This window comes from Pelobates fuscus, chromosome 4, assembly GCF_036172605.1.
Source record: "Pelobates fuscus isolate aPelFus1 chromosome 4, aPelFus1.pri, whole genome shotgun sequence".
NCBI lineage: Eukaryota > Metazoa > Chordata > Amphibia > Anura > Pelobatidae > Pelobates > Pelobates fuscus.
This window is the reverse complement of record NC_086320.1, coordinates 21,632,517-21,659,312: the sequence shown is the minus strand read 5'-3', so window position 1 is coordinate 21,659,312 and position 26,796 is coordinate 21,632,517. Positions and strand designations below refer to the sequence as shown.

General features: G+C 38.9%; 8 non-coding genes across 8 annotated transcripts; all 8 read right to left on the bottom strand.

The window, feature by feature from the left end:
• Nucleotides 1–1,019: 1,019 nt before the first annotated feature.
• Nucleotides 1,020–1,108, bottom strand: TRNAY-GUA (transfer RNA tyrosine (anticodon GUA)). The gene is given in 2 exon segments: nt 1,020–1,055; nt 1,072–1,108. It is a non-coding gene; the product is annotated as a tRNA-Tyr (tRNA).
• Nucleotides 1,109–5,659: 4,551 nt separating this feature from the next.
• TRNAY-GUA (transfer RNA tyrosine (anticodon GUA)) lies at nt 5,660–5,748 on the bottom strand. Its single transcript is given in 2 exon segments — nt 5,660–5,695; nt 5,712–5,748. It is a non-coding gene; the product is annotated as a tRNA-Tyr (tRNA).
• Nucleotides 5,749–9,219: 3,471 nt separating this feature from the next.
• Nucleotides 9,220–9,308, bottom strand: TRNAY-GUA (transfer RNA tyrosine (anticodon GUA)). Its single transcript is given in 2 exon segments — nt 9,220–9,255; nt 9,272–9,308. It is a non-coding gene; the product is annotated as a tRNA-Tyr (tRNA).
• Nucleotides 9,309–9,974: 666 nt separating this feature from the next.
• On the bottom strand, nt 9,975–10,063 carry TRNAY-GUA (transfer RNA tyrosine (anticodon GUA)). Its single transcript is given in 2 exon segments — nt 9,975–10,010; nt 10,027–10,063. It is a non-coding gene; the product is annotated as a tRNA-Tyr (tRNA).
• A 10,162-nt stretch (nt 10,064–20,225) lies between these two features.
• Nucleotides 20,226–20,314, bottom strand: TRNAY-GUA (transfer RNA tyrosine (anticodon GUA)). The gene is given in 2 exon segments: nt 20,226–20,261; nt 20,278–20,314. It is a non-coding gene; the product is annotated as a tRNA-Tyr (tRNA).
• Nucleotides 20,315–21,056: 742 nt separating this feature from the next.
• On the bottom strand, nt 21,057–21,145 carry TRNAY-GUA (transfer RNA tyrosine (anticodon GUA)). The gene is given in 2 exon segments: nt 21,057–21,092; nt 21,109–21,145. It is a non-coding gene; the product is annotated as a tRNA-Tyr (tRNA).
• Nucleotides 21,146–23,722: 2,577 nt separating this feature from the next.
• TRNAY-GUA (transfer RNA tyrosine (anticodon GUA)) lies at nt 23,723–23,811 on the bottom strand. Its single transcript is given in 2 exon segments — nt 23,723–23,758; nt 23,775–23,811. It is a non-coding gene; the product is annotated as a tRNA-Tyr (tRNA).
• Nucleotides 23,812–26,312: 2,501 nt separating this feature from the next.
• On the bottom strand, nt 26,313–26,401 carry TRNAY-GUA (transfer RNA tyrosine (anticodon GUA)). Its single transcript is given in 2 exon segments — nt 26,313–26,348; nt 26,365–26,401. It is a non-coding gene; the product is annotated as a tRNA-Tyr (tRNA).
• Nucleotides 26,402–26,796: the final 395 nt, after the last annotated feature.

Sequence of the window (26,796 nt, the reverse complement as noted above, 5' to 3'; positions counted from 1 at the left end):
ACAAATTGGTCCAGTGGTTCAAAAGATAGATCATAGTCCTTTGTGACCAAATGAAGCATGGCTTTTCTGCCCAAAACCAGTTCCACAGAGTCTTCTATCCTGGAGATAATTGGGAAGTAATCCAATTATCTCCAAGGACAGATGCAAAACTCCATTAAGCACATGGCAGTAAAAAGACAGTAAAATACACAAGGTTATATTTATTACATAAAATACAGACATGCAACATACAGTCCTCTGCTCTACAAGAGAGAAAAACACATGTCCTTCGAGCCAGAATTTAACCAGCGACCTAAGGATTGCTATCATATACCAACTACAGTCCTCCGCTCTACCAGCTGAGCTATCGAAGGTAATTTGTGAGTTCACTCAATGTCAAAGTAGGACATTTTTGAAGAATCAGGTAAGCAGTTAAACATTTTGCAACATGCTGCTGTGGCAATGACATCCAGGTAAACAAAAAGTTCAACTAAGCACCCTTCATTTAAAAGAAGAAGCATCGATCCCGCTACCTCTCACATGCTAAGCGAGCACTCTACCATTTGAGCTAATCCCCCACTATTCCGCTCTCATCTTTTGTAATGGCACACTGGGCATAAAGGGGTGCCATTACAAAATGGGTAATGTAATTATCACAAGCAGAGAAATACAGTTTTTCCACATTATTCATAACTTTAAAAGTATGCATCACATTCACATAAAACTTACATTTTCAGAATCAGCATACTCCAAATACAAACATACGTCAAAATCATACAAATTGGTCCAGTGGTTCAAAAGATAGATCGTAGTCCTTTGTGACCAAATGAAGCATGGCTTTTCTGCCCAAAACCAGTTCCACAGAGTCTTCTATCCTGGAGATAATTGGGAAGTAATCCAATTATCTCCAAGGACAGATGCAAAACTCCATTAAGCACATGGCAGTAAAAAGACAGTAAAATACACAAGGTTACATTTATTACATAAAATACAGACATGCAACATACAGTCCTCTGCTCTACAAGAGAGAAAAACAAATGTCCTTCGAGCCGGAATTGAACCAGCGACCTAAGGATTGCTATCATATACCAACTACAGTCCTCCGCTCTACCAGCTGAGCTATCGAAGGTAATTCGTGAGTTCACTCAATGTCAAAGTAGGACATTTTTGAAGAATTAGGTAAGCAGTTAAACATTTTGCAACATGCTGCTGTGGCAATGACATCCAGGTAAACAAAAAGTTCAACTAAGCACCCTTCATTTAAAAGAAGAAGCATCGATCCCGCTACCTCTCACATGCTAAGCGAGCACTCTACCATTTGAGCTAATCCCCCACTTTTCCGCTCTCATCTTTTGTAATGGCACCCTGGGAATAAAGGGGTGCCATTACAAAATGGGTAATGTAATTATCACAAGCAGAGAAATACAGTTTTTCCACATTATTCATAACTTTAAAAGTATGCATCACATTCACATAAAACTTACATTTTCAGAATCAGCATACTCCAAATACAAACATAGGTCAGAATCATACAAATTGGTCCAGTGGTTCAAAAGATAGATCGTAGTCCTTTGTGACCAAATGAAGCATGGCTTTTCTGCCCAAAACCAGTTCCACAGAGTCTTCTATCCTGGAGATAATTGGGAAGTAATCCAATTATCTCCAAGGACAGATGCAAAACTCCATTAAGCACATGGCAGTAAAAAGACAGTAAAATACACAAGGTTACATTTATTACATAAAATACAGACATTCAACATACAGTCTAAGCACCCTTCATTTAAAAGAAGAAGCAGCCACTGGAGAATGCGGGCATCGATCCTGCTACCTCTCACATGCTAAGCGAGCGCTCTACCATTTGAGCTAATCCCCCACTTTTCCGCTCTCATCTTTTGTAATGGCACCCTGGGCATAAAGGGGTGCCATTACAAAATGGGTAATGTAATTATCACAAGCAGAGAAATACAGTTTTTCCACATTATTCATAACTTTAAAAGTATGCATCACATTCACATAAAACTTACATTTCCAGAATCAGCATACTCCAAATACAAACATAGGTCAGAATCATACAAATTGGTCCAGTGGTTCAAAAGATAGATCATAGTCCTTTGTGACCAAATGAAGCATGGCTTTTCTGCCCAAAACCAGTTCCACAGAGTCTTCTATCCTGGAGATAATTGGGAAGTAATCCAATTATCTCCAAGGACAGATGCAAAACTCCATTAAGCACATGGCAGTAAAAAGACAGTAAAATACACAAGGTTATATTTATTACATAAAATACAGACATGCAACATACAGTCCTCTGCTCTACAAGAGAGAAAAACACATGTCCTTCGAGCCAGAATTTAACCAGCGACCTAAGGATTGCTATCATATACCAACTACAGTCCTCCGCTCTACCAGCTGAGCTATCGAAGGTAATTTGTGAGTTCACTCAATGTCAAAGTAGGACATTTTTGAAGAATCAGGTAAGCAGTTAAACATTTTGCAACATGCTGCTGTGGCAATGACATCCAGGTAAACAAAAAGTTCAACTAAGCACCCTTCATTTAAAAGAAGAAGCATCGATCCCGCTACCTCTCACATGCTAAGCGAGCACTCTACCATTTGAGCTAATCCCCCACTATTCCGCTCTCATCTTTTGTAATGGCACACTGGGCATAAAGGGGTGCCATTACAAAATGGGTAATGTAATTATCACAAGCAGAGAAATACAGTTTTTCCACATTATTCATAACTTTAAAAGTATGCATCACATTCACATAAAACTTACATTTTCAGAATCAGCATACTCCAAATACAAACATACGTCAAAATCATACAAATTGGTCCAGTGGTTCAAAAGATAGATCGTAGTCCTTTGTGACCAAATGAAGCATGGCTTTTCTGCCCAAAACCAGTTCCACAGAGTCTTCTATCCTGGAGATAATTGGGAAGTAATCCAATTATCTCCAAGGACAGATGCAAAACTCCATTAAGCACATGGCAGTAAAAAGACAGTAAAATACACAAGGTTACATTTATTACATAAAATACAGACATTCAACATACAGTCTAAGCACCCTTCATTTAAAAGAAGAAGCAGCCACTGGAGAATGCGGGCATCGATCCTGCTACCTCTCACATGCTAAACGAGCGCTCTACCATTTGAGCTAATCCCCCACTTTTCCGCTCTCATCTTTTGTAATGGCACCCTGGGCATAAAGGGGTGCCATTACAAAATGGGTAATGTAATTATCACAAGCAGAGAAATACAGTTTTTCCACATTATTCATAACTTTAAAAGTATGCATCACATTCACATAAAACTTACATTTCCAGAATCAGCATACTCCAAATACAAACATAGGTCAGAATCATACAAATTGGTCCAGTGGTTCAAAAGATAGATCATAGTCCTTTGTGACCAAATGAAGCATGGCTTTTCTGCCCAAAACCAGTTCCACAGAGTCTTCTATCCTGGAGATAATTGGGAAGTAATCCAATTATCTCCAAGGACAGATGCAAAACTCCATTAAGCACATGGCAGTAAAAAGACAGTAAAATACACAAGGTTATATTTATTACATAAAATACAGACATGCAACATACAGTCCTCTGCTCTACAAGAGAGAAAAACACATGTCCTTCGAGCCAGAATTTAACCAGCGACCTAAGGATTGCTATCATATACCAACTACAGTCCTCCGCTCTACCAGCTGAGCTATCGAAGGTAATTTGTGAGTTCACTCAATGTCAAAGTAGGACATTTTTGAAGAATCAGGTAAGCAGTTAAACATTTTGCAACATGCTGCTGTGGCAATGACATCCAGGTAAACAAAAAGTTCAACTAAGCACCCTTCATTTAAAAGAAGAAGCATCGATCCCGCTACCTCTCACATGCTAAGCGAGCACTCTACCATTTGAGCTAATCCCCCACTATTCCGCTCTCATCTTTTGTAATGGCACCCTGGGCATAAAGGGGTGCCATTACAAAATGGGTAATGTAATTATCACAAGCAGAGAAATACAGTTTTTCCACATTATTCATAACTTTAAAAGTATGCATCACATTCACATAAAACTTACATTTTCAGAATCAGCATACTCCAAATACAAACATACGTCAAAATCATACAAATTGGTCCAGTGGTTCAAAAGATAGATCGTAGTCCTTTGTGACCAAATGAAGCATGGCTTTTCTGCCCAAAACCAGTTCCACAGAGTCTTCTATCCTGGAGATAATTGGGAAGTAATCCAATTATCTCCAAGGACAGATGCAAAACTCCATTAAGCACATGGCAGTAAAAAGACAGTAAAATACACAAGGTTACATTTATTACATAAAATACAGACATTCAACATACAGTCTAAGCACCCTTCATTTAAAAGAAGAAGCAGCCACTGGAGAATGCGGGCATCGATCCTGCTACCTCTCACATGCTAAGCGAGCGCTCTACCATTTGAGCTAATCCCCCACTTTTCCGCTCTCATCTTTTGTAATGGCACCCTGGGCATAAAGGGGTGCCATTACAAAATGGGTAATGTAATTATCACAAGCAGAGAAATACAGTTTTTCCACATTATTCATAACTTTAAAAGTATGCATCACATTCACATAAAACTTTTATTTCCAGAATCAGCATACTCCAAATACAAACATAGGTCAGAATCATACAAATTGGTCCAGTGGTTCAAAAGATAGATCATAGTCCTTTGTGACCAAATGAAGCATGGCTTTTCTGCCCAAAACCAGTTCCACAGAGTCTTCTATCCTGGAGATAATTGGGAAGTAATCCAATTATCTCCAAGGACAGATGCAAAACTCCATTAAGCACATGGCAGTAAAAAGACAGTAAAATACACAAGGTTATATTTATTACATAAAATACAGACATGCAACATACAGTCCTCTGCTCTACAAGAGAGAAAAACACATGTCCTTCGAGCCAGAATTTAACCAGCGACCTAAGGATTGCTATCATATACCAACTACAGTCCTCCGCTCTACCAGCTGAGCTATCGAAGGTAATTTGTGAGTTCACTCAATGTCAAAGTAGGACATTTTTGAAGAATCAGGTAAGCAGTTAAACATTTTGCAACATGCTGCTGTGGCAATGACATCCAGGTAAACAAAAAGTTCAACTAAGCACCCTTCATTTAAAAGAAGAAGCATCGATCCCGCTACCTCTCACATGCTAAGCGAGCACTCTACCATTTGAGCTAATCCCCCACTATTCCGCTCTCATCTTTTGTAATGGCACCCTGGGCATAAAGGGGTGCCATTACAAAATGGGTAATGTAATTATCACAAGCAGAGAAATACAGTTTTTCCACATTATTCATAACTTTAAAAGTATGCATCACATTCACATAAAACTTACATTTTCAGAATCAGCATACTCCAAATACAAACATACGTCAAAATCATACAAATTGGTCCAGTGGTTCAAAAGATAGATCGTAGTCCTTTGTGACCAAATGAAGCATGGCTTTTCTGCCCCAAACCAGTTCCACAGAGTCTTCTATCCTGGAGATAATTGGGAAGTAATCCAATTATCTCCAAGGACAGATGCAAAACTCCATTAAGCACATGGCAGTAAAAAGACAGTAAAATACACAAGGTTACATTTATTACATAAAATACAGACATGCAACATACAGTCCTCTGCTCTACAAGAGAGAAAAACAAATGTCCTTCGAGCCGGAATTGAACCAGCGACCTAAGGATTGCTATCATATACCAACTACAGTCCTCCGCTCTACCAGCTGAGCTATCGAAGGTAATTTGTGAGTTCACTCAATGTCAAAGTAGGACATTTTTGAAGAATCAGGTAAGCAGTTAAACATTTTGCAACATGCTGCTGTGGCAATGACATCCAGGTAAACAAAAAGTTCAACTAAGCACCCTTCATTTAAAAGAAGAAGCATCGATCCCGCTACCTCTCACATGCTAAGCGAGCACTCTACCATTTGAGCTAATCCCCCACTATTCCGCTCTCATCTTTTGTAATGGCACCCTGGGCATAAAGGGGTGCCATTACAAAATGGGTAATGTAATTATCACAAGCAGAGAAATACAGTTTTTCCACATTATTCATAACTTTAAAAGTATGCATCACATTCACATAAAACTTACATTTCCAGAATCAGCATACTCCAAATACAAACATACGTCAAAATCATACAAATTGGTCCAGTGGTTCAAAAGATAGATCATAGTCCTTTGTGACCAAATGAAGCATGGCTTTTCTGCCCAAAACCAGTTCCACAGAGTCTTCTATCCTGGAGATAATTGGGAAGTAATCCAATTATCTCCAAGGACAGATGCAAAACTCCATTAAGCACATGGCAGTAAAAAGACAGTAAAATACACAAGGTTATATTTATTACATAAAATACAGACATGCAACATACAGTCCTCTGCTCTACAAGAGAGAAAAACACATGTCCTTCGAGCCAGAATTTAACCAGCGACCTAAGGATTGCTATCATATACCAACTACAGTCCTCCGCTCTACCAGCTGAGCTATCGAAGGTAATTTGTGAGTTCACTCAATGTCAAAGTAGGACATTTTTGAAGAATCAGGTAAGCAGTTAAACATTTTGCAACATGCTGCTGTGGCAATGACATCCAGGTAAACAAAAAGTTCAACTAAGCACCCTTCATTTAAAAGAAGAAGCATCGATCCCGCTACCTCTCACATGCTAAGCGAGCACTCTACCATTTGAGCTAATCCCCCACTATTCCGCTCTCATCTTTTGTAATGGCACCCTGGGCATAAAGGGGTGCCATTACAAAATGGGTAATGTAATTATCACAAGCAGAGAAATACAGTTTTTCCACATTATTCATAACTTTAAAAGTATGCATCACATTCACATAAAACTTACATTTTCAGAATCAGCATACTCCAAATACAAACATACGTCAAAATCATACAAATTGGTCCAGTGGTTCAAAAGATAGATCGTAGTCCTTTGTGACCAAATGAAGCATGGCTTTTCTGCCCCAAACCAGTTCCACAGAGTCTTCTATCCTGGAGATAATTGGGAAGTAATCCAATTATCTCCAAGGACAGATGCAAAACTCCATTAAGCACATGGCAGTAAAAAGACAGTAAAATACACAAGGTTACATTTATTACATAAAATACAGACATGCAACATACAGTCCTCTGCTCTACAAGAGAGAAAAACAAATGTCCTTCGAGCCGAAATTGAACCAGCGACCTAAGGATTGCTATCATATACCAACTACAGTCCTCCGCTCTACCAGCTGAGCTATCGAAGGTAATTTGTGAGTTCACTCAATGTCAAAGTAGGACATTTTTGAAGAATCAGGTAAGCAGTTAAACATTTTGCAACATGCTGCTGTGGCAATGACATCCAGGTAAACAAAAAGTTCAACTAAGCACCCTTCATTTAAAAGAAGAAGCATCGATCCCGCTACCTCTCACATGCTAAGCGAGCACTCTACCATTTGAGCTAATCCCCCACTATTCCGCTCTCATCTTTTGTAATGGCACACTGGGCATAAAGGGGTGCCATTACAAAATGGGTAATGTAATTATCACAAGCAGAGAAATACAGTTTTTCCACATTATTCATAACTTTAAAAGTATGCATCACATTCACATAAAACTTACATTTTCAGAATCAGCATACTCCAAATACAAACATACGTCAAAATCATACAAATTGGTCCAGTGGTTCAAAAGATAGATCGTAGTCCTTTGTGACCAAATGAAGCATGGCTTTTCTGCCCAAAACCAGTTCCACAGAGTCTTCTATCCTGGAGATAATTGGGAAGTAATCCAATTATCTCCAAGGACAGATGCAAAACTCCATTAAGCACATGGCAGTAAAAAGACAGTAAAATACACAAGGTTACATTTATTACATAAAATACAGACATTCAACATACAGTCTAAGCACCCTTCATTTAAAAGAAGAAGCAGCCACTGGAGAATGCGGGCATCGATCCTGCTACCTTTCACATGCTAAGCGAGCGCTCTACCATTTGAGCTAATCCCCCACTTTTCCGCTCTCATCTTTTGTAATGGCACCCTGGGCATAAAGGGGTGCCATTACAAAATGGGTAATGTAATTATCACAAGCAGAGAAATACAGTTTTTCCACATTATTCATAACTTTAAAAGTATGCATCACATTCACATAAAACTTACATTTCCAGAATCAGCATACTCCAAATACAAACATAGGTCAGAATCATACAAATTGGTCCAGTGGTTCAAAAGATAGATCATAGTCCTTTGTGACCAAATGAAGCATGGCTTTTCTGCCCAAAACCAGTTCCACAGAGTCTTCTATCCTGGAGATAATTGGGAAGTAATCCAATTATCTCCAAGGACAGATGCAAAACTCCATTAAGCACATGGCAGTAAAAAGACAGTAAAATACACAAGGTTATATTTATTACATAAAATACAGACATGCAACATACAGTCCTCTGCTCTACAAGAGAGAAAAACACATGTCCTTCGAGCCAGAATTTAACCAGCGACCTAAGGATTGCTATCATATACCAACTACAGTCCTCCGCTCTACCAGCTGAGCTATCGAAGGTAATTTGTGAGTTCACTCAATGTCAAAGTAGGACATTTTTGAAGAATCAGGTAAGCAGTTAAACATTTTGCAACATGCTGCTGTGGCAATGACATCCAGGTAAACAAAAAGTTCAACTAAGCACCCTTCATTTAAAAGAAGAAGCATCGATCCCGCTACCTCTCACATGCTAAGCGAGCACTCTACCATTTGAGCTAATCCCCCACTATTCCGCTCTCATCTTTTGTAATGGCACCCTGGGCATAAAGGGGTGCCATTACAAAATGGGTAATGTAATTATCACAAGCAGAGAAATACAGTTTTTCCACATTATTCATAACTTTAAAAGTATGCATCACATTCACATAAAACTTACATTTTCAGAATCAGCATACTCCAAATACAAACATACGTCAAAATCATACAAATTGGTCCAGTGGTTCAAAAGATAGATCGTAGTCCTTTGTGACCAAATGAAGCATGGCTTTTCTGCCCAAAACCAGTTCCACAGAGTCTTCTATCCTGGAGATAATTGGGAAGTAATCCAATTATCTCCAAGGACAGATGCAAAACTCCATTAAGCACATGGCAGTAAAAAGACAGTAAAATACACAAGGTTACATTTATTACATAAAATACAGACATGCAACATACAGTCCTCTGCTCTACAAGAGAGAAAAACAAATGTCCTTCGAGCCGGAATTGAACCAGCGACCTAAGGATTGCTATCATATACCAACTACAGTCCTCCGCTCTACCAGCTGAGCTATCGAAGGTAATTCGTGAGTTCACTCAATGTCAAAGTAGGACATTTTTGAAGAATCAGGTAAGCAGTTAAACATTTTGCAACATGCTGCTGTGGCAATGACATCCAGGTAAACAAAAAGTTAAACTAAGCACCCTTCATTTAAAAGAAGAAGCATCGATCCCGCTACCTCTCACATGCTAAGCGAGCACTCTACCATTTGAGCTAATCCCCCACTTTTCCGCTCTCATTTTTTGTAATGGCACCCTGGGCATAAAGGGGTGCCATTACAAAATGGGTAATGTAATTATCACAAGCAGAGAAATACAGTTTTTCCACATTATTCATAACTTTAAAAGTATGCATCACATTCACATAAAACTTAAATTTTCAGAATCAGCATACTCCAAATACAAACATACGTCAAAATCATACAAATTGGTCCAGTGGTTCAAAAGATAGATCGTAGTCCTTTGTGACCAAATGAAGCATGGCTTTTCTGCCCAAAACCAGTTCCACAGAGTCTTCTATCCTGGAGATAATTGGGAAGTAATCCAATTATCTCCAAGGACAGATGCAAAACTCCATTAAGCACATGGCAGTAAAAAGACAGTAAAATACACAAGGTTACATTTATTACATAAAATACAGACATGCAACATACAGTCCTCTGCTCTACAAGAGAGAAAAACAAATGTCCTTCGAGCCGGAATTGAACCAGCGACCTAAGGATTGCTATCATATACCAACTACAGTCCTCCGCTCTACCAGCTGAGCTATCGAAGGTAATTTGTGAGTTCACTCAATGTCAAAGTAGGACATTTTTGAAGAATCAGGTAAGCAGTTAAACATTTTGCAACATGCTGCTGTGGCAATGACATCCAGGTAAACAAAAAGTTCAACTAAGCACCCTTCATTTAAAACAAGAAGCATCGATCCCGCTACCTCTCACATGCTAAGCGAGCACTCTACCATTTGAGCTAATCCCCCACTTTTCCGCTCTCATCTTTTGTAATGGCACCCTGGGCATAAAGGGGTGCCATTTCAAAATGGGTAATGTAATTATCACAAGCAGAGAAATACAGTTTTTCCACATTATTCATAACTTTAAAAGTATGCATCACATTCACATAAAACTTACATTTTCAGAATCAGCATACTCCAAATACAAACATAGGTCAGAATCATACAAATTGGTCCAGTGGTTCAAAAGATAGATCGTAGTCCTTTGTGACCAAATGAAGCATGGCTTTTCTGCCCAAAACCAGTTCCACAGAGTCTTCTATCCTGGAGATAATTGGGAAGTAATCCAATTATCTCCAAGGACAGATGCAAAACTCCATTAAGCACATGGCAGTAAAAAGACAGTAAAATACACAAGGTTACATTTATTACATAAAATACAGACATTCAACATACAGTCTAAGCACCCTTCATTTAAAAGAAGAAGCAGCCACTGGAGAATGCGGGCATCGATCATGCTACCTCTCACATGCTAAGCGAGCGCTCTACCATTTGAGCTAATCCCCCACTTTTCCACTCTCATCGTTTGTAATGGCACCCTGGGCATAAAGGGGTGCCATTACAAAATGGGTAATGTAATTATCACAAGCAGAGAAATACAGTTTTTCCACATTATTCATAACTTTAAAAGTATGCATCACATTCACATAAAACTTACATTTTCAGAATCAGCATACTCCAAATACAAACATAGGTCAGAATCATACAAATTGGCCCAGTGGTTCAAAAGATAGATCATAGTCCTTTGTGACCAAATGAAGCATGGCTTTTCTGCCCAAAACCAGTTCCACAGAGTCTTCTATCCTGGAGATAATTGGGAAGTAATCCAATTATCTCCAAGGACAGATGCAAAACTCCATTAAGCACATGGCAGTAAAAAGACAGTAAAATACACAAGGTTATATTTATTACATAAAATACAGACATGCAACATACAGTCCTCTGCTCTACAAGAGAGAAAAACACATGTCCTTCGAGCCAGAATTTAACCAGCGACCTAAGGATTGCTATCATATACCAACTACAGTCCTCCGCTCTACCAGCTGAGCTATCGAAGGTAATTTGTGAGTTCACTCAATGTCAAAGTAGGACATTTTTGAAGAATCAGGTAAGCAGTTAAACATTTTGCAACATGCTGCTGTGGCAATGACATCCAGGTAAACAAAAAGTTCAACTAAGCACCCTTCATTTAAAAGAAGAAGCATCGATCCCGCTACCTCTCACATGCTAAGCGAGCACTCTACCATTTGAGCTAATCCCCCACTATTCCGCTCTCATCTTTTGTAATGGCACCCTGGGCATAAAGGGGTGCCATTACAAAATGGGTAATGTAATTATCACAAGCAGAGAAATACAGTTTTTCCACATTATTCATAACTTTAAAAGTATGCATCACATTCACATAAAACTTACATTTTCAGAATCAGCATACTCCAAATACAAACATAGGTCAGAATCATACAAATTGGTCCAGTGGTTCAAAAGATAGATCGTAGTCCTTTGTGACCAAATGAAGCATGGCTTTTCTGCCCAAAACCAGTTCCACAGAGTCTTCTATCCTGGAGATAATTGGGAAGTAATCCAATTATCTCCAAGGACAGATGCAAAACTCCATTAAGCACATGGCAGTAAAAAGACAGTAAAATACACAAGGTTACATTTATTACATAAAATACAGACATTCAACATACAGTCTAAGCACCCTTCATTTAAAAGAAGAAGCAGCCACTGGAGAATGCGGGCATCGATCCTGCTACCTCTCACATGCTAAGCGAGCGCTCTACCATTTGAGCTAATCCCCCACTTTTCCACTCTCATCGTTTGTAATGGCACCCTGGGCATAAAGGGGTGCCATTACAAAATGGGTAATGTAATTATCACAAGCAGAGAAATACAGTTTTTCCACATTATTCATAACTTTAAAAGTATGCATCACATTCACATAAAACTTACATTTTCAGAATCAGCATACTCCAAATACAAACATAGGTCAGAATCATACAAATTGGCCCAGTGGTTCAAAAGATAGATCATAGTCCTTTGTGACCAAATGAAGCATGGCTTTTCTGCCCAAAACCAGTTCCACAGAGTCTTCTATCCTGGAGATAATTGGGAAGTAATCCAATTATCTCCAAGGACAGATGCAAAACTCCATTAAGCACATGGCAGTAAAAAGACAGTAAAATACACAAGGTTATATTTATTACATAAAATACAGACATGCAACATACAGTCCTCTGCTCTACAATAGAGAAAAACACATGTCCTTCGAGCCAGAATTTAACCAGCGACCTAAGGATTGCTATCATATACCAACTACAGTCCTCCGCTCTACCAGCTGAGCTATCGAAGGTAATTTGTGAGTTCACTCAATGTCAAAGTAGGACATTTTTGAAGAATCAGGTAAGCAGTTAAACATTTTGCAACATGCTGCTGTGGCAATGACATCCAGGTAAACAAAAAGTTCAACTAAGCACCCTTCATTTAAAAGAAGAAGCATCGATCCCGCTACCTCTCACATGCTAAGCGAGCACTCTACCATTTGAGCTAATCCCCCACTATTCCGCTCTCATCTTTTGTAATGGCACCCTGGGCATAAAGGGGTGCCATTACAAAATGGGTAATGTAATTATCACAAGCAGAGAAATACAGTTTTTCCACATTATTCATAACTTTAAAAGTATGCATCACATTCACATAAAACTTACATTTTCAGAATCAGCATACTCCAAATACAAACATACGTCAAAATCATACAAATTGGTCCAGTGGTTCAAAAGATAGATCGTAGTCCTTTGTGACCAAATGAAGCATGGCTTTTCTGCCCAAAACCAGTTCCACAGAGTCTTCTATCCTGGAGATAATTGGGAAGTAATCCAATTATCTCCAAGGACAGATGCAAAACTCCATTAAGCACATGGCAGTAAAAAGACAGTAAAATACACAAGGTTACATTTATTACATAAAATACAGACATGCAACATACAGTCCTCTGCTCTACAAGAGAGAAAAGCAAATGTCCTTCGAGCCTGAATTGAACCAGCGACCTAAGGATTGCTATCATATACCAACTACAGTCCTCCGCTCTACCAGCTGAGCTATCGAAGGTAATTTGTGAGTTCACTCAATGTCAAAGTAGGACATTTTTGAAGAATCGGGTAAGCAGTTAAACATTTTGCAACATGCTGCTGTGGCAATGACATCCAGGTAAACAAAAAGTTCAACTAAGCACCCTTCATTTAAAAGAAGAAGCATCGATCCCGCTACCTCTCACATGCTAAGCGAGCACTCTACCATTTGAGCTAATCCCCCACTATTCCGCTCTCATCTTTTGTAATGGCACCCTGGGCATAAAGGGGTGCCATTACAAAATGGGTAATGTAATTATCACAAGCAGAGAAATACAGTTTTTCCACATTATTCATAACTTTAAAAGTATGCATCACATTCACATAAAACTTACATTTTCAGAATCAGCATACTCCAAATACAAACATACGTCAAAATCATACAAATTGGTCCAGTGGTTCAAAGGATAGATCGTAGTCCTTTGTGACCAAATGAAGCATGGCTTTTCTGCCCAAAACCAGTTCCACAGAGTCTTCTATCCTGGAGATAATTGGGAAGTAATCCAATTATCTCCAAGGACAGATGCAAAACTCCATTAAGCACATGGCAGTAAAAAGACAGTAAAATACACAAGGTTACATTTATTACATAAAATACAGACATGCAACATACAGTCCTCTGCTCTACAAGAGAGAAAAGCAAATGTCCTTCGAGCCAGAATTGAACCAGCGACCTAAGGATTGCTATCATATACCAACTACAGTCCTCCGCTCTACCAGCTGAGCTATCGAAGGTAATTTGTGAGTTCACTCAATGTCAAAGTAGGACATTTTTGAAGAATCGGGTAAGCAGTTAAACATTTTGCAACATGCTGCTGTGGCAATGACATCCAGGTAAACAAAAAGTTCAACTAAGCACCCTTCATTTAAAAGAAGAAGCATCGATCCCGCTACCTCTCACATGCTAAGCGAGCACTCTACCATTTGAGCTAATCCCCCACTATTCCGCTCTCATCTTTTGTAATGGCACCCTGGGCATAAAGGGGTGCCATTACAAAATGGGTAATGTAATTATCACAAGCAGAGAAATACAGTTTTTCCACATTATTCATAACTTTAAAAGTATGCATCACATTCACATAAAACTTACATTTTCAGAATCAGCATACTCCAAATACAAACATACGTCAAAATCATACAAATTGGTCCAGTGGTTCAAAAGATAGATCGTAGTCCTTTGTGACCAAATGAAGCATGGCTTTTCTGCCCAAAACCAGTTCCACAGAGTCTTCTATCCTGGAGATAATTGGGAAGTAATCCAATTATCTCCAAGGACAGATGCAAAACTCCATTAAGCACATGGCAGTAAAAAGACAGTAAAATACACAAGGTTACATTTATTACATAAAATACAGACATGCAACATACAGTCCTCTGCTCTACAAGAGAGAAAAACAAATGTCCTTCGAGACGGAATTGAACCAGCGACCTAAGGATTGCTATCATATACCAACTACAGTCCTCCGCTCTACCAGCTGAGCTATCGAAGGTAATTTGTGAGTTCACTCAATGTCAAAGTAGGACATTTTTGAAGAATCAGGTAAGCAGTTAAACATTTTGCAACATGCTGCTGTGGCAATGACATCCAGGTAAACAAAAAGTTCAACTAAGCACCCTTCATTTAAAACAAGAAGCATCGATCCCGCTACCTCTCACATGCTAAGCGAGCACTCTACCATTTGAGCTAATCCCCCACTTTTCCGCTCTCATCTTTTGTAATGGCACCCTGGGCATAAAGGGGTGCCATTACAAAATGGGTAATGTAATTATCACAAGCAGAGAAATACAGTTTTTCCACATTATTCATAACTTTAAAAGTATGCATCACATTCACATAAAACTTACATTTTCAGAATCAGCATACTCCAAATACAAACATAGGTCAGAATCATACAAATTGGTCCAGTGGTTCAAAAGATAGATCGTAGTCCTTTGTGACCAAATGAAGCATGGCTTTTCTGCCCAAAACCAGTTCCACAGAGTCTTCTATCCTGGAGATAATTGGGAAGTAATCCAATTATCTCCAAGGACAGATGCAAAACTCCATTAAGCACATGGCAGTAAAAAGACAGTAAAATACACAAGGTTACATTTATTACATAAAATACAGACATTCAACATACAGTCTAAGCACCCTTCATTTAAAAGAAGAAGCAGCCACACGAGAATGCGGGCATCGATCCTGCTACCTCTCACATGCTAAGCGAGCGCTCTACCATTTGAGCTAATCCCCCACTTTTCCACTCTCATCGTTTGTAATGGCACCCTGGGCATAAAGGGGTGCCATTACAAAATGGGTAATGTAATTATCACAAGCAGAGAAATACAGTTTTTCCACATTATTCATAACTTTAAAAGTATGCATCACATTCACATAAAACTTACATTTTCAGAATCAGCATACTCCAAATACAAACATAGGTCAGAATCATACAAATTGGTCCAGTGGTTCAAAAGATAGATCATAGTCCTTTGTGACCAAATGAAGCATGGCTTTTCTGCCCAAAACCAGTTCCACAGAGTCTTCTATCCTGGAGATAATTGGGAAGTAATCCAATTATCTCCAAGGACAGATGCAAAACTCCATTAAGCACATGGCAGTAAAAAGACAGTAAAATACACAAGGTTATATTTATTACATAAAATACAGACATGCAACATACAGTCCTCTGCTCTACAAGAGAGAAAAACACATGTCCTTCGAGCCAGAATTTAACCAGCGACCTAAGGATTGCTATCATATACCAACTACAGTCCTCCGCTCTACCAGCTGAGCTATCGAAGGTAATTTGTGAGTTCACTCAATGTCAAAGTAGGACATTTTTGAAGAATCAGGTAAGCAGTTAAACATTTTGCAACATGCTGCTGTGGCAATGACATCCAGGTAAACAAAAAGTTCAACTAAGCACCCTTCATTTAAAAGAAGAAGCATCGATCCCGCTACCTCTCACATGCTAAGCGAGCACTCTACCATTTGAGCTAATCCCCCACTATTCCGCTCTCATCTTTTGTAATGGCACCCTGGGCATAAAGAGGTGCCATTACAAAATGGGTAATGTAATTATCACAAGCAGAGAAATACAGTTTTTCCACATTATTCATAACTTTAAAAGTATGCATCACATTCACATAAAACTTACATTTTCAGAATCAGCATACTCCAAATACAAACATACGTCAAAATCATACAAATTGGTCCAGTGGTTCAAAAGATAGATCGTAGTCCTTTGTGACCAAATGAAGCATGGCTTTTCTGCCCAAAACCAGTTCCACAGAGTCTTCTATCCTGGAGATAATTGGGAAGTAATCCAATTATCTCCAAGGACAGATGCAAAACTCCATTAAGCACATGGCAGTAAAAAGACAGTAAAATACACAAGGTTACATTTATTACATAAAATACAGACATGCAACATACAGTCCTCTGCTCTACAAGAAAGAAAAGCAAATGTCCTTCGAGCCAGAATTGAACCAGCGACCTAAGGATTGCTATCATATACCAACTACAGTCCTCCGCTCTACCAGCTGAGCTATCGAAGGTAATTTGTGAGTTCACTCAATGTCAAAGTAGGACATTTTTGAAGAATCGGGTAAGCAGTTAAACATTTTGCAACATGCTGCTGTGGCAATGACATCCAGGTAAACAAAAAGTTCAACTAAGCACCCTTCATTTAAAAGAAGAAGCATCGATCCCGCTACCTCTCACATGCTAAGCGAGCACTCTACCATTTGAGCTAATCCCCCACTATTCCGCTCTCATCTTTTGTAATGGCACCCTGGGCATAAAGGGGTGCCATTACAAAATGGGTAATGTAATTATCACAAGCAGAGAAATACAGTTTTTCCACATTATTCATAACTTTAAAAGTATGCATCACATTCACATAAAACTTAAATTTTCAGAATCAGCATACTCCAAATACAAACATACGTCAAAATCATACAAATTGGTCCAGTGGTTCAAAAGATAGATCGTAGTCCTTTGTGACCAAATGAAGCATGGCTTTTCTGCCCAAAACCAGTTCCACAGAGTCTTCTATCCTGGAGATAATTGGGAAGTAATCCAATTATCTCCAAGGACAGATGCAAAACTCCATTAAGCACATGGCAGTAAAAAGACAGTAAAATACACAAGGTTACATTTATTACATAAAATACAGACATGCAACATACAGTCCTCTGCTCTACAAGAGAGAAAAACAAATGTCCTTCGAGACGGAATTGAACCAGCGACCTAAGGATTGCTATCATATACCAACTACAGTCCTCCGCTCTACCAGCTGAGCTATCGAAGGTAATTCGTGAGTTCACTCAATGTCAAAGTAGGACATTTTTGAAGAATCAGGTAAGCAGTTAAACATTTTGCAACATGCTGCTGTGGCAATGACATCCAGGTAAACAAAAAGTTAAACTAAGCACCCTTCATTTAAAAGAAGAAGCATCGATCCCGCTACCTCTCACATGCTAAGCGAGCACTCTACCATTTGAGCTAATCCCCCACTTTTCCGCTCTCATCTTTTGTAATGGCACCCTGGGCATAAAGGGGTGCCATTACAAAATGGGTAATGTAATTATCACAAGCAGAGAAATACAGTTTTTCCACATTATTCATAACTTTAAAAGTATGCATCACATTCACATAAAACTTACATTTTCAGAATCAGCATACTCCAAATACAAACATAGGTCAGAATCATACAAATTGGTCCAGTGGTTCAAAAGATAGATCGTAGTCCTTTGTGACCAAATGAAGCATGGCTTTTCTGCCCAAAACCAGTTCCACAGAGTCTTCTATCCTGGAGATAATTGGGAAGTAATCCAATTATCTCCAAGGACAGATGCAAAACTCCATTAAGCACATGGCAGTAAAAAGACAGTAAAATACACAAGGTTACATTTATTACATAAAATACAGACATTCAACATACAGTCTAAGCACCCTTCATTTAAAAGAAGAAGCAGCCACTGGAGAATGCGGGCATCGATCCCGCTACCTCTCACATGCTAAGCGAGCGCTCTACCATTTGAGCTAATCCCCCACTTTTCCACTCTCATCGTTTGTAATGGCACCCTGGGCATAAAGGGGTGCCATTACAAAATGGGTAATGTAATTATCACAAGCAGAGAAATACAGTTTTTCCACATTATTCATAACTTTAAAAGTATGCATCACATTCACATAAAACTTACATTTTCAGAATCAGCATACTCCAAATACAAACATAGGTCAGAATCATACAAATTGGTCCAGTGGTTCAAAAGATAGATCGTAGTCCTTTGTGACCAAATGAAGCATGGCTTTTCTGCCCAAAACCAGTTCCACAGAGTCTTCTATCCTGGAGATAATTGGGAAGTAATCCAATTATCTCCAAGGACAGATGCAAAACTCCATTAAGCACATGGCAGTAAAAAGACAGTAAAATACACAAGGTTACATTTATTACATAAAATACAGACATTCAACATACAGTCTAAGCACCCTTCATTTAAAAGAAGAAGCAGCCACTGGAGAATGCGGGCATCGATCCTGCTACCTCTCACATGCTAAGCGAGCGCTCTACCATTTGAGCTAATCCCCCACTTTTCCACTCTCATCGTTTGTAATGGCACCCTGGGCATAAAGGGGTGCCATTACAAAATGGGTAATGTAATTATCACAAGCAGAGAAATACAGTTTTTCCACATTATTCATAACTTTAAAAGTATGCATCACATTCACATAAAACTTACATTTTCAGAATCAGCATACTCCAAATACAAACATAGGTCAGAATCATACAAATTGGTCCAGTGGTTCAAAAGATAGATCATAGTCCTTTGTGACCAAATGAAGCATGGCTTTTCTGCCCAAAACCAGTTCCACAGAGTCTTCTATCCTGGAGATAATTGGGAAGTAATCCAATTATCTCCAAGGACAGATGCAAAACTCCATTAAGCACATGGCAGTAAAAAAGACAGTAAAATACACAAGGTTATATTTATTACATAAAATACAGACATGCAACATACAGTCCTCTGCTCTACAAGAGAGAAAAACACATGTCCTTCGAGCCAGAATTTAACCAGCGTCCTAAGGATTGCTATCATATACCAACTACAGTCCTCCGCTCTACCAGCTGAGCTATCGAAGGTAATTTGTGAGTTCACTCAATGTCAAAGTAGGACATTTTTGAAGAATCAGGTAAGCAGTTAAACATTTTGCAACATGCTGCTGTGGCAATGACATCCAGGTAAACAAAAAGTTCAACTAAGCACCCTTCATTTAAAAGAAGAAGCATCGATCCCGCTACCTCACACATGCTAAGCGAGCACTCTACCATTTGAGCTAATGCCCCACTATTCCGCTCTCATCTTTTGTAATGGCACCCTGGGCATAAAGGGGTGCCATTACAAAATGGGTAATGTAATTATCACAAGCAGAGAAATACAGTTTTTCCACATTATTCATAACTTTAAAAGTATGCATCACATTCACATAAAACTTAAATTTTCAGAATCAGCATACTCCAAATACAAACATACGTCAAAATCATACAAATTGGTCCAGTGGTTCAAAAGATAGATCGTAGTCCTTTGTGACCAAATGAAGCATGGCTTTTCTGCCCAAAACCAGTTCCACAGAGTCTTCTATCCTGGAGATAATTGGGAAGTAATCCAATTATCTCCAAGGACAGATGCAAAACTCCATTAAGCACATGGCAGTAAAAAGACAGTAAAATACACAAGGTTACATTTATTACATAAAATACAGACATGCAACATACAGTCCTCTGCTCTACAAGAGAGAAAAACAAATGTCCTTCGAGCCGGAATTGAACCAGCGACCTAAGGATTGCTATCATATACCAACTACAGTCCTCCGCTCTACCAGCTGAGCTATCGAAGGTAATTCGTGAGTTCACTCAATGTCAAAGTAGGACATTTTTGAAGAATCAGGTAAGCAGTTAAACATTTTGCAACATGCTGCTGTGGCAATGACATCCAGGTAAACAAAAAGTTCAACTAAGCACCCTTCATTTAACCCCTTAAGGACACATGACATGTGTGACATGTCATGATTCCCTTTTATTCCAGAAGTTTGGTCCTTAAGGGGTAAAAAGAAGAAGCATTTATCCCGCTACCTCTCACATGCTAAGCGAGCACTCTACCATTTGAGCTAATGCCCCACTATTCCGCTCTCATCTTTTGTAATGGCACCCTGGGCATAAAGGGGTGCCATTACAAAATGGGTAATGTAATTATCACAAGCAGAGAAATACAGTTTTTCCACATTATTCATAACTTTAAAAGTATGCATCACATTCACATAAAACTTACATTTTCAGAATCAGCATACTCCAAATACAAACATAGGTCAGAATCATACAAATTGGTCCAGTGGTTCAAAAGATAGATCGTAGTCCTTTGTGACCAAATGAAGCATGGCTTTTCTGCCCAAAACCAGTTCCACAGAGTCTTCTATCCTGGAGATAATTGGGAAGTAATCCAATTATCTCCAAGGACAGATGCAAAACTCCATTAAGCACATGGCAGTAAAAAGACAGTAAAATACACAAGGTTACATTTATTACATAAAATACAGACATGCAACATACAGTCCTCTGCTCTACAAGAGAGAAAAGCAAATGTCCTTCGAGCCGGAATTGAACCAGCGACCTAAGGATTGCTATCATATACCAACTACAGTCCTCCGCTCTACCAGCTGAGCTATCGAAGGTAATTCGTGAGTTCACTCAATGTCAAAGTAGGACATTTTTGAAGAATCAGGTAAGCAGTTAAACATTTTGCAACATGCTGCTGTGGCAATGACATCCAGGTAAACAAAAAGTTCAACTAAGCACCCTTCATTTAAAAGAAGAAACATCGATCCCGCTACCTCTCACATGCTAAGCGAGCACTCTACCATTTGAGCTAATCCCCCACTTTTCCGCTCTCATCTTTTGTAATGGCACCCTGGGCATAAAGGGGTGCCATTACAAAATGGGTAATGTAATTATCACAAGCAGAGAAATACAGTTTTTCCACATTATTCATAACTTTAAAAGTATGCATCACATTCACATAAAACTTACATTTTCAGAATCAGCATACTCCAAATACAAACATAGGTCAGAATCATACAAATTGGTCCAGTGGTTCAAAAGATAGATCGTAGTCCTTTGTGACCAAATGAAGCATGGCTTTTCTGCCCAAAACCAGTTCCACAGAGTATTCTATCCTGGAGATAATTGGGAAGTAATCCAATTATCTCCAAGGACAGATGCAAAACTCCATTAAGCACATGGCAGTAAAAAGACAGTAAAATACACAAGGTTACATTTATTACATAAAATACAGACATTCAACATACAGTCTAAGCACCCTTCATTTAAAAGAAGAAGCAGCCACTGGAGAATGCGGGCATCGATCCTGCTACCTCTCACATGCTAAGCGAGCGCTCTACCATTTGAGCTAATCCCCCACTTTTCCACTCTCATCGTTTGTAATGGCACCCTGGGCATAAAGGGGTGCCATTACAAAATGGGTAATGTAATTATCACAAGCAGAGAAATACAGTTTTTCCACATTATTCATAACTTTAAAAGTATGCATCACATTCACATAAAACTTACATTTTCAGAATCAGCATACTCCAAATACAAACATAGGTCAGAATCATACAAATTGGTCCAGTGGTTCAAAAGATAGATCGTAGTCCTTTGTGACCAAATGAAGCATGGCTTTTCTGCCCAAAACCAGTTCCACAGAGTCTTCTATCCTGGAGATAATTGGGAAGTAATCCAATTATCTCCAAGGACAGATGCAAAACTCCATTAAGCACATGGCAGTAAAAAGACAGTAAAATACACAAGGTTACATTTATTACATAAAATACAGACATTCAACATACAGTCTAAGCACCCTTCATTTAAAAGAAGAAGCAGCCACTGGAGAATGCGGGCATCGATCCTGCTACCTCTCACATGCTAAGCGAGCGCTCTACCATTTGAGCTAATCCCCCACTTTTCCACTCTCATCGTTTGTAATGGCACCCTGGGCATAAAGGGGTGCCATTACAAAATGGGTAATGTAATTATCACAAGCAGAGAAATACAGTTTTTCCACATTATTCATAACTTTAAAAGTATGCATCACATTCACATAAAACTTACATTTTCAGAATCAGCATACTCCAAATACAAACATAGGTCAGAATCATACAAATTGGTCCAGTGGTTCAAAAGATAGATCATAGTCCTTTGTGACCAAATGAAGCATGGCTTTTCTGCCCAAAACCAGTTCCACAGAGTCTTCTATCCTGGAGATAATTGGGAAGTAATCCAATTATCTCCAAGGACAGATGCAAAACTCCATTAAGCACATGGCAGTAAAAAGACAGTAAAATACACAAGGTTATATTTATTACATAAAATACAGACATGCAACATACAGTCCTCTGCTCTACAAGAGAGAAAAACACATGTCCTTCGAGCCAGAATTTAACCAGCGACCTAAGGATTGCTATCATATACCAACTACAGTCCTCCGCTCTACCAGCTGAGCTATCGAAGGTAATTTGTGAGTTCACTCAATGTCAAAGTAGGACATTTTTGAAGAATCAGGTAAGCAGTTAAACATTTTGCAACATGCTGCTGTGGCAATGACATCCAGGTAAACAAAAAGTTCAACTAAGCACCCTTCATTTAACCCCTTAAGGACACATGACATGTGTGACATGTCATGATTCCCTTTTATTCCAGAAGTTTGGTCCTTAAGGGGTTAAAAGAAGAAGCATTTATCCCGCTACCTCTCACATGCTAAGCGAGCACTCTACCATTTGAGCTAATCCCCCACTTTTCCGCTCTCATCTTTTGTAATGGCACCCTGGGCATAAAGGGGTGCCATTACAAAATGGGTAATGTAATTATCACAAGCAGAGAAATACAGTTTTTCCACATTATTCATAACTTTAAAAGTATGCATCACATTCACATAAAACTTACATTTTCAGAATCAGCATACTCCAAATACAAACATACGTCAAAATCATACAAATTGGTCTAGTGGTTCAAAAGATAGATCGTAGTCCTTTGTGACCAAATGAAGCATGGCTTTTCTGCCCAAAACCAGTTCCACAGAGTCTTCTATCCTGGAGATAATTGGGAAGTAATCCAATTATCTCCAAGGACAGATGCAAAACTCCATTAAGCACATGGCAGTAAAAAGACAGTAAAATACACAAGGTTACATTTATTACATAAAATACAGACATGCAACATACAGTCCTCTGCTCTACAAGAGAGAAAAGCAAATGTCCTTCGAGCCGGAATTGAACCAGCGACCTAAGGATTGCTATCATATACCAACTACAGTCCTCCGCTCTACCAGCTGAGCTATCGAAGGTAATTCGTGAGTTCACTCAATGTCAAAGTAGGACATTTTTGAAGAATCAGGTAAGCAGTTAAACATTTTGCAACATGCTGCTGTGGCAATGACATCCAGGTAAACAAAAAGTTCAACTAAGCACCCTTCATTTAAAAGAAGAAACATCGATCCCGCTACCTCTCACATGCTAAGCGAGCACTCTACCATTTGAGCTAATCCCCCACTTTTCCGCTCTCATCTTTTGTAATGGCACCCTGGGCATAAAGGGGTGCCATTACAAAATGGGTAATGTAATTATCACAAGCAGAGAAATACAGTTTTTCCACATTATTCATAACTTTAAAAGTATGCATCACATTCACATAAAACTTACATTTTCAGAATCAGCATACTCCAAATACAAACATAGGTCAGAATCATACAAATTGGTCCAGTGGTTCAAAAGATAGATCGTAGTCCTTTGTGACCAAATGAAGCATGGCTTTTCTGCCCAAAACCAGTTCCACAGAGTCTTCTATCCTGGAGATAATTGGGAAGTAATCCAATTATCTCCAAGGACAGATGCAAAACTCCATTAAGCACATGGCAGTAAAAAGACAGTAAAATACACAAGGTTACATTTATTACATAAAATACAGACATTCAACATACAGTCTAAGCACCCTTCATTTAAAAGAAGAAGCAGCCACTGGAGAATGCGGGCATCGATCCTGCTACCTCTCACATGCTAAGCGAGCGCTCTACCATTTGAGCTAATCCCCCACTTTTCCACTCTCATCGTTTGTAATGGCACCCTGGGCATAAAGGGGTGCCATTACAAAATGGGTAATGTAATTATCACAAGCAGAGAAATACAGTTTTTCCACATTATTCATAACTTTAAAAGTATGCATCACATTCACATAAAACTTACATTTTCAGAATCAGCATACTCCAAATACAAACATAGGTCAGAATCATACAAATTGGTCCAGTGGTTCAAAAGATAGATCGTAGTCCTTTGTGACCAAATGAAGCATGGCTTTTCTGCCCAAAACCAGTTCCACAGAGTCTTCTATCCTGGAGATAATTGGGAAGTAATCCAATTATCTCCAAGGACAGATGCAAAACTCCATTAAGCACATGGCAGTAAAAAGACAGTAAAATACACAAGGTTACATTTATTACATAAAATACAGACATTCAACATACAGTCTAAGCACCCTTCATTTAAAAGAAGAAGCAGCCACTGGAGAATGCGGGCATCGATCCTGCTACCTCTCACATGCTAAGCGAGCGCTCTACCATTTGAGCTAATCCCCCACTTTTCCACTCTCATCGTTTGTAATGGCACCCTGGGCATAAAGGGGTGCCATTACAAAATGGGTAATGTAATTATCACAAGCAGAGAAATACAGTTTTTCCACATTATTCATAACTTTAAAAGTATGCATCACATTCACATAAAACTTACATTTTCAGAATCAGCATACTCCAAATACAAACATAGGTCAGAATCATACAAATTGGTCCAGTGGTTCAAAAGATAGATCATAGTCCTTTGTGACCAAATGAAGCATGGCTTTTCTGCCCAAAACCAGTTCCACAGAGTCTTCTATCCTGGAGATAATTGGGAAGTAATCCAATTATCTCCAAGGACAGATGCAAAACTCCATTAAGCACATGGCAGTAAAAAGACAGTAAAATACACAAGGTTATATTTATTACATAAAATACAGACATGCAACATACAGTCCTCTGCTCTACAAGAGAGAAAAACACATGTCCTTCGAGCCAGAATTTAACCAGCGACCTAAGGATTGCTATCATATACCAACTACAGTCCTCCGCTCTACCAGCTGAGCTATCGAAGGTAATTTGTGAGTTCACTCAATGTCAAAGTAGGACATTTTTGAAGAATCAGGTAAGCAGTTAAACATTTTGCAACATGCTGCTGTGGCAATGACATCCAGGTAAACAAAAAGTTCAACTAAGCACCCTTCATTTAAAAGAAGAAGCATCGATCCCGCTACCTCTCACATGCTAAGCGAGCACTCTACCATTCGAGCTAATCCCCCACTATTCCGCTCTCATCTTTTGTAATGGCACCCTGGGCATAAAGGGGTGCCATTACAAAATGGGTAATGTAATTATCACAAGCAGAGAAATACAGTTTTTCCACATTATTCATAACTTTAAAAGTATGCATCACATTCACATAAAACTTACATTTTCAGAATCAGCATACTCCAAATACAAACATACGTCAAAATCATACAAATTGGTCCAGTGGTTCAAAAGATAGATCGTAGTCCTTTGTGACCAAATGAAGCATGGCTTTTCTGCCCAAAACCAGTTCCACAGAGTCTTCTATCCTGGAGATAATTGGGAAGTAATCCAATTATCTCCAAGGACAGATGCAAAACTCCATTAAGCACATGGCAGTAAAAAGACAGTAAAATACACAAGGTTACATTTATTACATAAAATACAGACATGCAACATACAGTCCTCTGCTCTACAAGAGAGAAAAACAAATGTCCTTCGAGCCGGAATTGAACCAGCGACCTAAGGATTGCTATCATATACCAACTACAGTCCTCCGCTCTACCAGCTGAGCTATCGAAGGTAATTCGTGAGTTCACTCAATGTCAAAGTAGGACATTTTTGAAGAATCAGGTAAGCAGTTAAACATTTTGCAACATGCTGCTGTGGCAATGACATCCAGGTAAACAAAAAGTTCAACTAAGCACCCTTCATTTAACCCCTTAAGGACACATGACATGTGTGACATGTCATGATTCCCTTTTATTCCAGAAGTTTGGTCCTTAAGGGGTTAAAAGAAGAAGCATTTATCCCGCTACCTCTCACATGCTAAGCGAGCACTCTACCATTTGAGCTAATCCCCCACTTTTCCGCTCTCATCTTTTGTAATGGCACCCTGGGCATAAAGGGGTGCCATTACAAAATGGGTAATGTAATTATCACAAGCAGAGAAATACAGTTTTTCCACATTATTCATAA